We start from the raw sequence: 15,817 nt of genomic DNA, 5'->3' as shown, positions 1-15,817 counted from the left end.
GGTTTTCATTATGTGAATAACTTGAAAATCTTAGCTCAAACAGCTGCAAAACCTTTTTGCCCAGCACGGGGATATTGAATTCTATAAGATAAAGCCATGAATACATATATCTGAATCTTCTATCAAAAGTTACACCGATTTATATGAAGTTGTGCAAAAACGACTTATTTCGCCAAGACAGTGCGTTTCTGACAATTACATGCATTTGAATGGAATTCTATAAGATAAAGCCATAAATATGTATTTCTGAGTCTTCTATCAAAAGTTACAGCTGTCTTTATGAAGACCATGAAAAACGCTTTATTTCACCACGTTAGTGCGTTTCTGACGATTACATGCATTTGAATGGAGTTCTCGACCGACACAAAGCATAGGTTTTCATTATGTGAATAACTTGAAAATCTTAGCTCAAACAGCTGCAAAACCTGTTTGCCCAGCACGGGGATATTGAATTCTATAAGATAATGCCATGAATATGTATTTCTGAATCTTCTATCAAAAGTTACACCGATTTATATGAAGTTGTGCAAAAACGACTTATTTCGCCAAGACAGTGCATTTCTGACAATTACATGCATTTGAATGGAATTCTATAAAATAAAGCCATGAATACGTATATATGAATCTTCTATCAAAAGTTACACCGATTTATATGAAGTTGTACAAAGCGCTTTATTTCGCCAAGACAGTGCGTTTCTGACGATTACATGCATTTGAATGGAATTCTATAAAATAAAGCCATAAATATGTATTTCTGAGTCTTCTATCAAAAGTTACAGCTGTCTTTATGAAGACCATGAAAAACGCTTTATTTCACCACGTTAGTGCGTTTCTGACGATTACATGCATTTGAATGGAGTTCTCGTCCGACACAAACTATAGGTTTTCATTATGTGAATAACTTGAAAATCTTAGCTCAAACAGCTGCAAAACCTTTTTGCCCAGCACGGGGATATTGAATTCTATAAGATAAAGCCATGAATATGTATTTATGAGTCTTCTATCAAAAGTTACAGCTGTCTTTATGAAGACCATGAAAAAGGCTTTATTTCACCACGTTAGTGCGTTTCTCGCTATTACATGCATTTGAATGGAGTTCTTGCCCGACACAAAGTATAGGTTTTCATTATGTGTATAACTTGAAAATCTTAGCTCAAACAGCTGCAAAACCTGTTTGCCCAGCACGGGGATATTGAATTCTATAAGATAAAGCCATGAATACGTATATCTGAATCTTCTATCAAAAGTTACACCGATTTATATGAAGTTGTGCAAAAACGCTTTATTTCGCCAAGACAGTGCGTTTCTGACGATTACATGCATTTGAATGGAATTCTATAAGATAAATCCATAAATATGTATTTCTGAATCTTCTATCAAAAGTTACAGCTGTCTTTATGAAGACCATGAAAAACGCTTTATTTCACCACGTTAGTGCGTTTCTGACGATTACATGCATTTGAATGGAGTTCTCGCCCGACACAAACTATAGGTTTTCATTATGTGAATAACTTGAAAATCTTAGCTCAAACAGCTGCAAAACCTTTTTGCCCAGCACGGGGAAATTTAATTCTATAAGATGAAGCCATAAACATGTGTGTCTGAGTCTTCTATCAAAAGTTACAGCGATTTATATGAAGTTGTTCAAAAACGCTTTATTTCGCCAAGACAATGCGTTTCTCACTGTTACATGCATTTGAATGGGAAACTCGCCTGAAACAAAGTATAGGTTTTCATTATGTGAATAATTTTAAAATCTTAGCTCAAACGGCTGCAAAACCTGTTTGCCCAGCACGGGCATATTGAGTTCTATAAGATAAAGCCATAAACATGTTTGTCTGAGTCTTCTATCAAAAGTTACAGCGATTTATATGAAGTTGTTCAAAAACGCTTTATTTCGCCAAGACAATGCGTTTCTCACTGTTACATGCATTTGAATGGGAAACTCGCCTGAAACAAAGTATAGGTTTTCATTATGTGAATAATTTTAAAATCTTAGCTCAAACGGCTGCAAAACCTGTTCTGTTTGCCCAGCACGGGGATATTGAGTTCTATAAGATAAAGCCATAAACATGTTTGTCTGAGTCTTCTATCAAAAGTTACACCGATTTATATGAAGTTGTGCAAAAACGCTTTATTTCGCCAAGACAGTGCGTTTCTGACGATTACATGCATTTGAATGGGGAACTCGCACGAAACAAAGTATAGGTTTTCATTATGTGAATAACTTGAAAATCTTAGCTCAAACAGCTGCAAAACCTTTTTGCCCAGCACGGGGATATTGAATTCTATAAGATAAAGCCATGAATACATATATCTGAATCTTCTATCAAAAGTTACACCGATTTATATGAAGTTGTGCAAAAACGACTTATTTCGCCAAGACAGTGCGTTTCTGACAATTACATGCATTTGAATGGAATTCTATAAGATAAAGCCATAAATATGTATTTCTGAGTCTTCTATCAAAAGTTACAGCTGTCTTTATGAAGACCATGAAAAACGCTTTATTTCACCACGTTAGTGCGTTTCTGACGATTACATGCATTTGAATGGAGTTCTCGACCGACACAAAGCATAGGTTTTCATTATGTGAATAACTTGAAAATCTTAGCTCAAACAGCTGCAAAACCTGTTTGCCCAGCACGGGGATATTGAATTCTATAAGATAATGCCATGAATATGTATTTCTGAATCTTCTATCAAAAGTTACACCGATTTATATGAAGTTGTGCAAAAACGACTTATTTCGCCAAGACAGTGCATTTCTGACAATTACATGCATTTGAATGGAATTCTATAAAATAAAGCCATGAATACGTATATATGAATCTTCTATCAAAAGTTACACCGATTTATATGAAGTTGTACAAAGCGCTTTATTTCGCCAAGACAGTGCGTTTCTGACGATTACATGCATTTGAATGGAATTCTATAAAATAAAGCCATAAATATGTATTTCTGAGTCTTCTATCAAAAGTTACAGCTGTCTTTATGAAAACCATGAAAAACGCTTTATTTCACCACGTTAGTGCGTTTCTGACGATTACATGCATTTGAATGGAGTTCTCGTCCGACACAAACTATAGGTTTTCATTATGTGAATAACTTGAAAATCTTAGCTCAAACAGCTGCAAAACCTTTTTGCCCAGCACGGGGATATTGAATTCTATAAGATAAAGCCATGAATATGTATTTCTGAGTCTTCTATCAAAAGTTACAGCTGTCTTTATGAAGACCATGAAAAAGGCTTTATTTCACCACGTTAGTGCGTTTCTCGCTATTACATGCATTTGAATGGAGTTCTTGCCCGACACAAAGTATAGGTTTTCATTATGTGAATAACTTGAAAATCTTAGCTCACACTGCTGCAAAACCTGTTTGCCCAGCACGGGGACATTGAATTCTATAAGATGAAGCCATGAATACGTATATCTGAATCTTCTATCAAAAGTTACACCGATTTATATGAAGTTGTGCAAAAACGCTTTATTTCGCAAAGACAGTGCGTTTCTGACGATTACATGCATTTGAATTGGGAACTCGCACGAAACAAAGTATAGGTTTTCATTATGTGTATAACTTGAAAATCTTAGCTCAAACAGCTGCAAAACCTGTTTGCCCAGCACGGGGATATTGAATTCTATAAGATAAAGCCATGAATACGTATATCTGAATCTTCTATCAAAAGTTACACCGATTTATATGAAGTTGTGCAAAAACGCTTTATTTCGCCAAGACAGTGCGTTTCTGACGATTACATGCATTTGAATGGAATTCTATAAGATAAATCCATAAATATGTATTTCTGAATCTTCTATCAAAAGTTACAGCTGTCTTTATGAAGACCATGAAAAACGCTTTATTTCACCACGTTAGTGCGTTTCTGACGATTACATGCATTTGAATGGAGTTCTCGCCCGACACAAACTATAGGTTTTCATTATGTGAATAACTTGAAAATCTTAGCTCAAACAGCTGCAAAACCTTTTTGCCCAGCACGGGGAAATTTAATTCTATAAGATGAAGCCATAAACATGTGTGTCTGAGTCGTCTATCAAAAGTTACACCGCTTTATATGAAGTTGTGTAAAAACGCTTTATTTCGCCAAGACAGTGCGTTTCTGATGATTACATGCATTTGAATGGGGAACTCGCACCAAACAAAGTGTAGGTTTTCATTATGTGAATAACTTTAAAATCTTAGCTCACACTGCTGCAAAACCTGTTTGCCCAGCACGGGGACATTGAATTCTATAAGATAAAGCCATAAATATGTATTTCTGAGTCTTCTATCAAAAGTTACACCGATTTATATGAAGTTGTACAAAAACGCTTTATTTCGCCAAGACAGTGCGTTTCTGACGATTACATGCATTTGAATGGAGTTCTCGCCCGACACAAACTATAGGTTTTCATTATGTGAATAACTTGAAAATCTTAGCTCAAACAGCTGCAAAACCTTTTTGCCCAGCACGGGGATATTGAATTCTATAAGATAAAGCCATGAATATGTATTTATGAGTCTTCTATCAAAAGTTACAGCTGTCTTTATGAAGACCATGAAAAAGGCTTTATTTCACCACGTTAGTGCGTTTCTCGCTATTACATGCATTTGAATGGAGTTCTTGCCCGACACAAAGTATAGCTTTTCATTATGTGTATAACTTGAAAATCTTAGCTCAAATAGCTGCAACACCTGTTTGCATAGCACGGGGATATTGAATTCTATAAGATAAAGCCATGAATAAGTATATCTGAATCTTCTATCAAAAGTTACACCGATTTATATGAAGTTGTGCAAAAACGCTTTATTTCGCCAAGACAGTGCGTTTCTGACAATTACATGCATTTGAATGGGGAACTCGCACGAAACAAAGTATAGGTTTTCATTATGTGAATAACTTGAAAATCTTATCTCAAACAGCTACAAAACCTTTTTGCCCAGCACGGGGATATTGAATTCTATAAGATAAAGCCATGAATACGTATATCTGAATCTTCTATCAAAAGTTACAGCTGTCTTTATGAAGACCATGAAAAACGCTTTATTTCACCACGTTAGTGCGTTTCTGACGATTACATGCATTTGAATTGAATTCTATAAGATAAAGCCATGAATACGTATATCTGAATCTTCTATCAAAAGTTACACCGATTTATATGAAGTTGTACAAAAACGCTTTATTTCGCCAAGACAGTGCGTTTCTGACGATTACATGGATTTGAATGGAATTCTATAAAATAAAACCATAAATATGTATTTCTGAGTCTTCTATCAAAAGTTACAGCTGTCTTTATGAAGACCATGAAAAAGGCTTTATTTCACCACGTTAGTGCGTTTCTGACGATTACATGCATTTGAATGGAGTTCTCGCCCGACACAAACTATAGGTTTTCATTATGTGAATAACTTGAAAATCTTAGCTCAAACAGCTGCAAAGCCTGTTTGCCCAGCACGGGGATATTGAATTCTATAAGATCAAGCCATAAATATGTATTTCTGAGTCTTCTATCAAAAGTTACAAATGTCTTTATGAAGACCACGAAAAACGCCTTATTTCACCACGTTAGTGCGTTTCTCGCTATTACATGCATTTGAATGGAGTTCTGCCCCAAAACAAAGTATAGGTTTTCATTATGTGAATAAAAACGCACTGTCTTGACAAAAGAAAGCGTTTTTGTACAACTTCATATAAATAGGTGTAACTTTTGATAGAAGACTCAGAAATACATATTCATGGCTTTATTTTATAGAATTCAATATCCCCGTGCTGGGAAAACAGGTTTTGCAGCTATTTGAGCTGCGTTTCTCGCTATTACGTGCATTTAAATGGAGTTCTCGCCCGAAACAAAGTATAGGTTTTCATTATGTGTATAACTTGAAAATCTTAGCTCAAATAGCTGCAAAACCTGTTTTCCCAGCACGGGGATATTGAATTCTATAAAATAAAGCCATAAATATGTATTTCTGAGTCTTCTATCAAAATTTACACCTATTTATATGAAGTTGTACAAAAACGCTTTCTTTTGTCAAGACAGTGCGTTTTTATTCACATAATGAAAACCTATACTTTGTGTCGGGCGAGTTCCCCATTCAAATGCATGTAATAGCGAGAAAAGCACTAACGTGGTGAAATAAAGCGTTTTTCATGGTCTTCATAAAGACAGACAATTCATGGCTTTATCTTATAGAATTCAATATCCCCGTGATGGGCAAAAGGGTTTTTCAGCTGTTTGAGCTAAGATTTTCAACTTATTCACATAATGAAAACCTATACTTTGTTTCGTGCGAGTTCCCTTTTCAAATGCATGTAATCGTCAGAAACGCACTGTCTTGGCGAAATAAAGCATTTTGTACAACTTCATGTAAATCGGTGTAACGTTTGATAGAAGACTCAGAAATACATATTTATGGCTTCATCTTATAGAATTAAATTTCCCCGTGCTGGGCAAAAAGGTTTTGCAGCAATTTGAGCTAAGATGTTAAAGTTATTCACATAATGAAAACCAATACTTTGTTTCGGGCGAGTTCCCCATTCAAATGCATGTAACAGCGAGAAACGCACTAACGTCGTGAAATAAAGCGTTTTTAATGGTCTTTTTCCTCCCCCATGTAGGGGGGAGGAAAAACATTTCCTCCCCCCTACATGAAGCTGAGGTGTGTTTTAACAGGTTAGTCTGGACGTGATGATAATTTTCTTACAAATAAAACTCTAATGACAAACATGAACAGCTGTGCTTATTTCTGAGACATGAGTTTTTGAATGTGTTCATATTTACACAGTGTGCATTTGTATGCTGAAACTGTAACGGTGAACCTGAGGTGATGGTCAACAGAAGGCAAATATATATCAATATAAAACAATATTGAAGTAATGTCTTTACCCCCTGCAGCGTGTGGACGCGGTGCACACAATCACCTTATTCACTGTAGTAAACATGCACCGCTAGCTCACGTGACTGACTGTCTCCGTAGTTACATGTATATTATTAGCATTGTAAACAGCTTCCATAGATACCGCCATAGCTCTCTGCAGCTGTAACACTTTCACACTTTGCAAATCATTTCACGTGTTTGATAGTTATGAAGACAGAATATGTTTTTAAGGTGGTTGCTATGGTGGTTGCTAGGCGGTTGCTATGGTGGTTGCTGTGGACTTGGCTGGACCGCGTCCGATTCCTGTTATTAGCTGTCCGCCGTAGGAAGGCTGCGTTCCATTTACAAGTAGTGACAGTCTGCCGCAACTCGAACTCAAACCCCGCTTTGTTCTTTAATTATAGGCCTTTTATAGCCGTTCATGACACGCACGCACACACACACACACACACACACACACACACACACACACACACACACACACACACACATACACACACACACACACACACACACACATAAAGTATCTGATATAGTATAGAAAAATGAAGCAACCAGAGATTTAATGATGAAGACTCTGGGTTTTGTAGTTCACGTTTTACAGTCCTGAATGACTCTTTGCATATAATTTATTGAAGAGGAGTTTAGAATGCACTTTATATTTAGACTGTTGCTGTTTAATTTTTTACATTGTTGCCGTGTTATGTCATGAATAAGGTTCACCTGCTGGGGGTTTGATGGATCAGCTGGACAATACAGTCAAAGTCAGACTTCATTCATCATATGCAAGAATCCTAGTTGGATTTTTGTTGTCACTCATGTTTTTGAACCAAATATTGAAAACAATTCTGACAGACTGGATACCTCATCAGGGTGTACATTACCTTTCACTCAAGCATCCCAGGACAGAGCCCTGCCCCACCATGAGCCTGGGTGGAAACGTGGTTATACTATAAAAGGGCCGATACTGAATATGAATATTTCATGAAAATTGAATTATAATACGAATTAGTAATAAGGGTTTCTCTGCACCCTTCTCCACCCCATACTCAAAGAGCTGCGGGCAGAGAGGGTGACAGGAGAGGATGGCACTGAAGAGAAGATGCTCGGTTTCTGGAGTCTCCTGGTCCTGTCAGTATTAGTAGGATGCATCTGCTGTGTCTTCTCGTGGATGCTCACCTACCTTGACTCATTCCAGCCTGGTATGGATTTCCCAACACTGCGGACAGTGGCCCACGTCAGAGACGTTTAATATTTATTACATATGTCTGAATTGCTAACCCTAACCCTAGCTCAACAGACCACAATGCCCTGGACTGTCAGTATTATTACATGCTGTGAACATAAGTAGCTTTGATCACAGTTTATGTTGTAAAAGAGAAGGAATATTGAAAAAAAGATCAACATTGTGATATTATTTGTTCCAAACTGACCAGAAACATGCTTGTCAGACTCTCACAGCAAAGGATTAGACTCACTGTGCATGACGGCTCAGGCCAATGATGTCTGTTAGATTGTCAGTTGTTGTGCTTCTGTACAGTTAGGGTCACGTCTCTATTTCAGAATAATTAATATGCGGAAAACACTAAAAGTTGATTGTCTTCCAATATTCTAGCATAATTAAAAAACTTTGACTTTGTAAGTACATATTATTAGTCCTAATGCCAGTATGATTCTTCATAACTCCTGCTTTGAAATACTGAACTTTAAAATTTACTTGATGAAAGATAATTTACAGTGGCACTCTGTCAGGATAATTCTGACTATAAGGTCACTCTATTAATCTGAATCCTTCTGAAATGTGCTGTGAATGAATGCTGATGCAACTCACTGTGGGAAAGCTGTTAATAAAATGAATCTCACATGCAACACATTCACAGAGGAAGAGGACACAAAGGGAGGACATGCAGAGGCTGTGTTAAAGTCAGAAATCCAAATCTTTAGTCAAAAACAGGCGGCGGTTACAAACAGGAAGACAAGCAGTCCATCAAACAGTCTACAGGGTCAAACATACAGAGAATTCAAACAGCAGTAAAAAAAATAACTGGACACTGAAAAACTTAAAGCAATGTGAGACACAATAAAAGGAAGCAGCGCAGTATATTCACTGAATTATCATCAATTACAAAAGAGAAAAAGAGAATAGGAGAAAAACAATGATTTCTACGAAAATAAACCTTGATGGAAACATACAGAATGTAAACTGTGTGAGTTTGGTGAACTTTGTTAGTAACAAATGAGAAAAAAAGAGAGAGACAAAAACTCAGTATTCGTTACATTACATTACATTAGAAAGCATCTAAACATTCTGGTCGTGGATTTTTACAGTCTTAGTTCCGCTCGCTGTCATCATTATAATCATCATGATCAATGGCGAGGTCCTGAGGTGGGTGGGGCTGTCTCTGGTGCTGTCACCATGAAGGAACAGCATCTGGCACGTGTTGCTGAAACATCTCAGTACACTGGTGTAGTTTCCTCTCCAGCTGTTTGACATTTGACACTTCAACATTAAGGGGAAGAAGAAGAAATAGTGTTAGGTCAGGTGACCATATGGTTTCTAAAGTAACTGACAGGGAGTAACCAGGCCGTTAGAAATGGATGGCAGAAGTGGCGCAGCTGCCCCTCTGTTGGTCTTCCTTGGTCTCTTGTATTCTGGGGGCCTCTGGATGTCTGGAATTTTGATCTCCTCCATACCTGCTTCATGCCCTGGTGGACGGGGCTGTGGCTCCCCACACCGTCTAGCACATAGGTGTCAAACTCTGGCCTGCAGCCTAATTACATTTGGCCCGCAAAGCCATACCAAATTACTATTAGAGCTGACCTCTAATAGCTAATATATATAGTTTAGTATTAAGCTTTGCTTGTTCCATATTCAGTTTTTCAGCAAAACTTGTTTGAGTCTATAAGAAAAGATTCATTCTCATGAATGGAGGAAGATTTTTTTTTTTATATTAATGTTAGCCCACGACTTTGTTCCAGTTTTGAATTTTGGCCCACTGTGTATTTGAGTTTGACACCCCTGCTCTAGCAGATCATTACATGAAGGAACCTTTTAAAAAGCACGTCCATGCTCACAGGTGTACACACGGGTGCTCACACACACAAACTACACCCTTTTTGGCTCCTACCTCAAAGCACACTCTGCGCTGTCGATATTATGTGGTGCACAATAATGTTTAATATTTAGTATTTACTGTTATATTCACATATATCATCGTGATGTTGTTTATTGTATTGCTCTCTTTTTCTTCTGCTGTTTTTCTTTTTTCTTTCTCAACAGGTGATCTAGGTTATTGTATTGTATGTATTTTTTTTTGTCTGCTTATTTAGTTGTTTTTTGTTTTTTTGCTCTTTATTCCCGTCCCTCTTCTCCGCTGTTTTTCCCCCTCTTCCTTTCTCCCTTTTCTTTTCCTCATTCAAGTCTGTCCTGTATCTAGCAAGTGAAAATAAAAAATAAATAAAATAAACAATAAAAGGTATACCAAATAGACCATTACGGCAAGGCTGGGATGGTCAATTTGGTAAAGTAAATCCGTTGGGCATCTTTCTTCGCCTTTAGAGAATAATTCTGATGGCAAAAGAACCAAACGGGACAGGCAGAAAAAAAAAAGAAAAAAGAAAAGAAATGGATGGCATGTGTTTAGAGGTACTGTAGCTGTACTTACCAAAAGCAGAAGCACACAGATGACAGATCAGATGCTGAATGTTGCAGGAACATGCTCATGTGTGGTGGTCATTCAGTGCTGCTCCGGCAGGTTAGACAGTCCAAGACTGATATCCTGCCCATCTGAGAGTTTGAAAACACACATGCAAAGATTTATTTTGTATTACAGTCAAAGTTGGATGTTCATTTTTGTCCTTTAAAAATGTTTGTGTATTTGAAAGCACTAACATTTAAGGATGACTTGGATCGTCTCCTTTAAAGGGGAGACAAGTGTATCCACTGATCCACGTCACTTTACCTGGATGATGACTCCTCTCCCCCTCACTCAGAAACACTCCAAATATAACCAAGCAAATAAATAATATTGAAGATTTACTTACATCATTACAAAAACATCAAAAACATCTCCCTTTGATTCTATTTCTCCATTCCTGCTGAACATCAGGCAACAAATATCTCAATAAATCACAGTAAAATGTAAAGCACATGTTTTCTCTGCTTTGTCTAACCTCTGCAGAGCCTCTGTCAAGAAAAACACATCTGTAAGCATAAAACAAATATACATTTCATAACACGTCACTGGACAAACCTCGGTCAGTTGATTTCCTCTGTGCAGTGTAGACGAGCATCACCACCGTCTCTCCACACTGTCACCATCTGTGAGCACAAACTGCTGCTCTGCCAGCATGTAGGAAATCACATATCACACACACAGGGGTGAAGAAACATTAGAGCTCAACTTTATACTTTAGATCTAAACAGATCAAACTAGTTCTTAGCTTCAACAATCAGTGAACAGACAAACAATGATACCATACTGATTCTGTATGAATACAATATGGTATTTTCAATACAGGTGTCAAATTAATTTATTAAAACTAATACAGATATATGTATATCTTTTTTTTTGATAAATTAGTTTGCTAAATTATAAGAATATATATATATATTTTTTCATTTAACAATTGCAACTGAAAGAAATTAAATATTGAACAAAAATATTTTGTCACATTCATGCACACATGTGGGTACCATTTAATCACACTTCTTCCTGAGCTTTGCTTCATCACAAGACCAAAGGTGGCATCCCGTGTCACGGTCATATCATCATCCAGAAGAAACATTTGAAGAAACATCATGGAGAAGAAACATTTACGTGCCTCCTGGTTTTGTTTTCTGATCCTGCAAAAAGACTGAGGACAACAAAGCCCAGAGAACACGAGATACACAACATCCAACATTCAGACTCAACAGCCTCCATAAATGAAGAGCACCAGGTTGGTTCAGTTATAGTAGATATGAGCATACTTCACATTACTGGGTATGAATAATAATCAAGAGACAAACTTTAAAGATGCAGAGCATGATGTCCCATCATCAGACTGTAAACAAACATCCACCAGGCTTCTTCGCTGGCAAAATTGATGATTCTCCTATCAGGGATCAGTAGAGTGTATTAACCTGAGGTATAAGCAGCAGTCACTGAAATATTACTGTTTCAGATAAGAAATCTAGCACATAAAAGGGAGGGTGGGAGGGATCTCTGCAAACTGACTTACCTCTGCAAGTGTGAAGCTCAACAAAAATCTGACTCTCCAGTCACAGACAAACAAAAAACTCCAGCTGGGAGATAGAAAACGCTGTCTGGGTCTTACTGGATGTTGCTGGTCAGAGTCCACACATTAGCAGAGTGCTTCTTGGTTCCACTGACCCATATGGACAGTGACTGTGGAGAACTGTTCTGGAAAACAGAAAAGAGAATTAAAATAACAAAAAGCCAAAGAGGATTTCCACAAAGACTCTCTTGGAATCAGCAATCAAAAAATCACTGGTTCATATTTCAATTAAATATGAACAGGTTCCTTAAATGTACGTTCAGATCTGATTTAATTTAATTTCCTTCACACAGCACATTCGTCCAGGCTGACAGGTAAACATAGAATTAATCTCAGGTAAGATGACTCATAGTAGATATTCAGTAAGAAAGATTGCTAGCTCTAATATTATTACCACACAATCCAAGGACACACCAACAGCTCAGATTTCTAGAACTATTTAAACAAATGTCTTCTGAATATTCAATTCAGGTTCACAGTGGGAGGGTGGGGGGTGTCGTGGAATTTTTTTAATAAAGTCTGCAACACAGAAAGAGCTGTGATCAAGCTATTTATTACTGCGCACAGGAGAGCAAACACACATCAAACATCACAGTTCAGTCATGTCAGCTCTGCCACTTCACGTGTCTCGCTATGAAACCTAACAGATCAATGGTTATGCTGTTTTGTGCCCTTGGCGTTATCAGCACCTGTAAAGGGAGTTGTTTTCTCAAACTGCTGAAGTAAGTTCATCTAGTTTTAGAAACTTTCACTGAACAGTCTATAACAGTGTCACAACTAAGCATATGCATAAGTACTTAAATACTTTAAATGAGAATAACAGAAAATTTCTATTACAGGAGCTAGAGCCTGTCCCAGTAGTCATAGGTAGAGCACACCTGGACAGGTCACCAGTCTGTCAGAGGACTAACACAGATGCAGCCTGACTCAATCCTAAATGTTCAGCACACAGAGACCCAGAGGTGCCGTTTAAAGTTTAGTGTTAACTTGAGTCACTGATCATTTGCAGTATTACAGAGTCTGGCAGTCTTTGCATGATGTCCACGTCACTGTACGTTTCTAGCTGACTCTCAGGTGTGACAGGTGTGCCAGCAGGAAAGAGTAATAATAGCCTGCATCCTGAGGTTTTTCATGCAGGATTAAAGGAGCCAGGCTTTATTCACACAGCTAGGATTGTATTTTACACTGACCCTGGGTCAGTATAAGTATCATACAGTTTAAACGAAGCACTGAAACTTGCACATATTTATTACAGATGCACTGAAGCTAATCGAGATATTTGCTGTCAGTCTGTGGCTGCGACTAAACACTTTACTGGAAACTTTATTAACTAGTAACTTCATCAGTCATGACAGAAACTAATATTTCTGTGCTAACATCGTTTAAAATGTAACAGCTTTACTCCAATATAAGCTAACGTTTACACCGTAACTTTAAGCTAGCACCATAAAGACGGTAAAACACGTAATAACATCTACAAATGCATCTTAAAGCTGTTATATTAGCACTCGGTGTATTACTAACATAACCACATTAACATTATTGACACTCGCTGACTTTTAATAGTCATTCTATAAATGCTGTCCGTTTAAATGGTATTACCTGTAAACACTGCTGTATCCACCGGATTGCAGCCAGAGTGGATTCTGGAGTCTTCCCACGCTCCTGTTAGTGATCCTCCATCTGGATGGATGATAACAACCTTCTGAACAATCTAGCAGGGACTGATTTGTGCTAATAACGCCCATTGTATGGACTGATAACAGCCGAAGCGGGTGAATAAAGTCACCCAGTCGCTAGCTGTGCCATTACCCAGCATACACCAGCACAATATTAGGCACAGCACCACCATAGACATTTTCAGTGGTTTTGAATGCAGGACATGGTTATCTTACCTTGTAAAATGCATGACAATAAAACATCTAACCACCATAAAATGGTATTGTGTGTGTATGTATGTGCATGTGTGTGTGTGTGTGTGTGTGTGTGAGAGAGAGAGAGAAAGAGAGAGAAGGGGGGGGGGAGAGATCAAAGGCGTGCGTTTATGTTTTTTCTTGATCAAGAGTGTGCCTCCTCTCTCTTATTGGATGTATGGTATAGCATGTTTATTCAGGTGCACCTTTGAAGTCTATGAGAATACTTTGCAGCCTGGTCTGAGTGGTCATTTCTGCACAGACACAATGAAAGCGTGCACTCAGTTTAGAGGAGGCTGTTGCTGCAGTTTTGCACTCTCCACAAGGAGTGGAGATACTTCTGACAGCGAAGAAGAATTTTTGCCAGGCACCGAGGAGCTTTGCAGCTCATGTGAGGAGGAGGAGAAGGAGAAGGAGAAGGAGGAAGAAGAGCAGGAGGAAGAGACAAGACTGGAGGATGGCCAGTGGAGATCTAAAAATGGAGAAATCATGTGGCAACCCACACACGAAGAGGTCCTGCCATTTTTTCCTCCCCCCATTTTAACCCCAGGACCAACCCATTATGCAATTTGTATAGGATCAGCAGCCCTGTGAGAACTTTCCATCTTTTTTTTGCAGAGGACATTATGCAGCTAATCCTGCATTTCACCAACCTGCAGGGGCAACAGGTCAGTAAAAGACTGGAAGGACATAGATGAGGAGTTGCAGGCTTACATGGGGCTTGTGATGCTGGCTGGCCTGTACAGGTCTCAACATGAAATGACAACAAGCCTGTGAAATGGGGAGACAGGGCTCTTCTGTTTCCTGCTACCATGTCAAAAAAAAAAAGATTTGAGCAAATTAATCGGGCAGTAAGATTCGATGATTGTCTCTCCCGTCCAGGTCGCTACAGGGGGGGACAAGGCTGTGGTTTCCTACATCCCCAAGCAAAGAAAAAAGGTTGTCTTATTGAGCACCAGGCACAGTGAGCTACAAGTCCAGGACTCTGGGAAGAGAAAGTCCCACATCATCCTGGATTATAACAAATGCAAAGGGACTGTGGATCATCTGGACCAGGTAAGCACAATTATAAGTCATTTATTTGCCAAATTGTTTACCGTTTCTCATTGTTATAACTGATAAAGTCAGATAATGTCATTATAATAGTTTTGATATGAGATGATAGTTTTAGACTATGATAGTTTTGATAGTTACAGTAAGGAGGGGGGGGGGGGTCCAGCTTGACGCCCACAGGCAGTTTTGTTTTGCAGGTTTGTGGCAACTACTCCTGACGTAGGGGGACAAGTAGATGGCCCATGTGTCTGTTCTACCACATGATCGAGGTAAGCTGCTATAATGCTTTCATTCAAGACAGCTGTAACTTTTGATAGAAGGCGCATATAAACATATTTATGGCTTTATCTTATAAAGTTCGATATCCCCGTGTTGAGCAAACAGGTTTTGCAGCTGTTTGATCTAAGATTTTCAAGTTATTCACAAAATGAATACCTATACTTTGTTTCGTGCGAGAACTCCATTCAAATGCATGTAATAGTCAGAAACACACTGTCTCATCAAAATAAAGCCTTTTTGGACAACTTCATGAAGCTAGCTGTAACATTTGATAGGAGACTCAGATATGCGTATTGGCTTTATCTTATAGAATTCAATATCCCCGTGTTGAGCAAACAGTTTTAAAGATATATGTGAGCTAAGATTTTCAAGTTATTCACATAGTGAAAACCTATACTTTGTTTCGGTCGAGT

At 38.1% G+C, this 15,817-nt stretch overlaps 2 protein-coding genes and 2 long non-coding RNA genes across 9 annotated transcripts in view; 2 read left to right on the top strand and 2 right to left on the bottom strand.

The window, feature by feature from the left end:
• Positions 1–11,283, top strand: part of LOC309687280 (uncharacterized protein) — a 215,778-nt gene extending 204,495 nt beyond the window's left edge. Inside the window, exon 2 of the mRNA XM_082502148.1 lies at positions 11,208–11,283. The gene's annotated coding sequence lies outside the window, so the exon portion shown is untranslated. The remainder of the gene's footprint in view (positions 1–11,207) is intronic.
• Positions 1–15,817, bottom strand: part of LOC309687649 (uncharacterized protein) — a gene marked incomplete at its 5' end in the record, with an annotated part of 353,598 nt that overhangs the window by 158,067 nt on the left and 179,714 nt on the right. The window lies entirely within an intron of this gene.
• On the bottom strand, positions 8,961–14,171 carry LOC309687287. Of its 6 annotated transcripts, none has more exons than XR_014270685.1 (7): positions 13,762–14,171; positions 12,103–12,284; positions 11,576–11,976; positions 11,133–11,221; positions 10,772–10,877; positions 10,545–10,666; positions 8,961–9,379 (listed from the first exon to the last, which is right to left on the bottom strand). It is a non-coding gene; the product is annotated as an uncharacterized lncRNA (long non-coding RNA). The 6 variants fall into 6 exon arrangements; XR_014270686.1 differs by having other exon boundaries at positions 10,842–10,877; XR_014270683.1 differs by having other exon boundaries at positions 10,545–10,877; positions 11,576–12,004.
• LOC309687299 lies at positions 14,689–15,395 on the top strand. The gene is made up of 3 exons (XR_014270710.1): positions 14,689–14,740; positions 14,955–15,128; positions 15,323–15,395. It is a non-coding gene; the product is annotated as an uncharacterized lncRNA (long non-coding RNA).

This window comes from Aulonocara stuartgranti, assembly GCF_965226115.1.
Source record: "Aulonocara stuartgranti genome assembly, chromosome: 14".
In the NCBI taxonomy this organism is placed as follows: domain Eukaryota; kingdom Metazoa; phylum Chordata; class Actinopteri; order Cichliformes; family Cichlidae; genus Aulonocara; species Aulonocara stuartgranti.
This window is presented reverse-complemented; position numbering and strand designations above follow the sequence as displayed.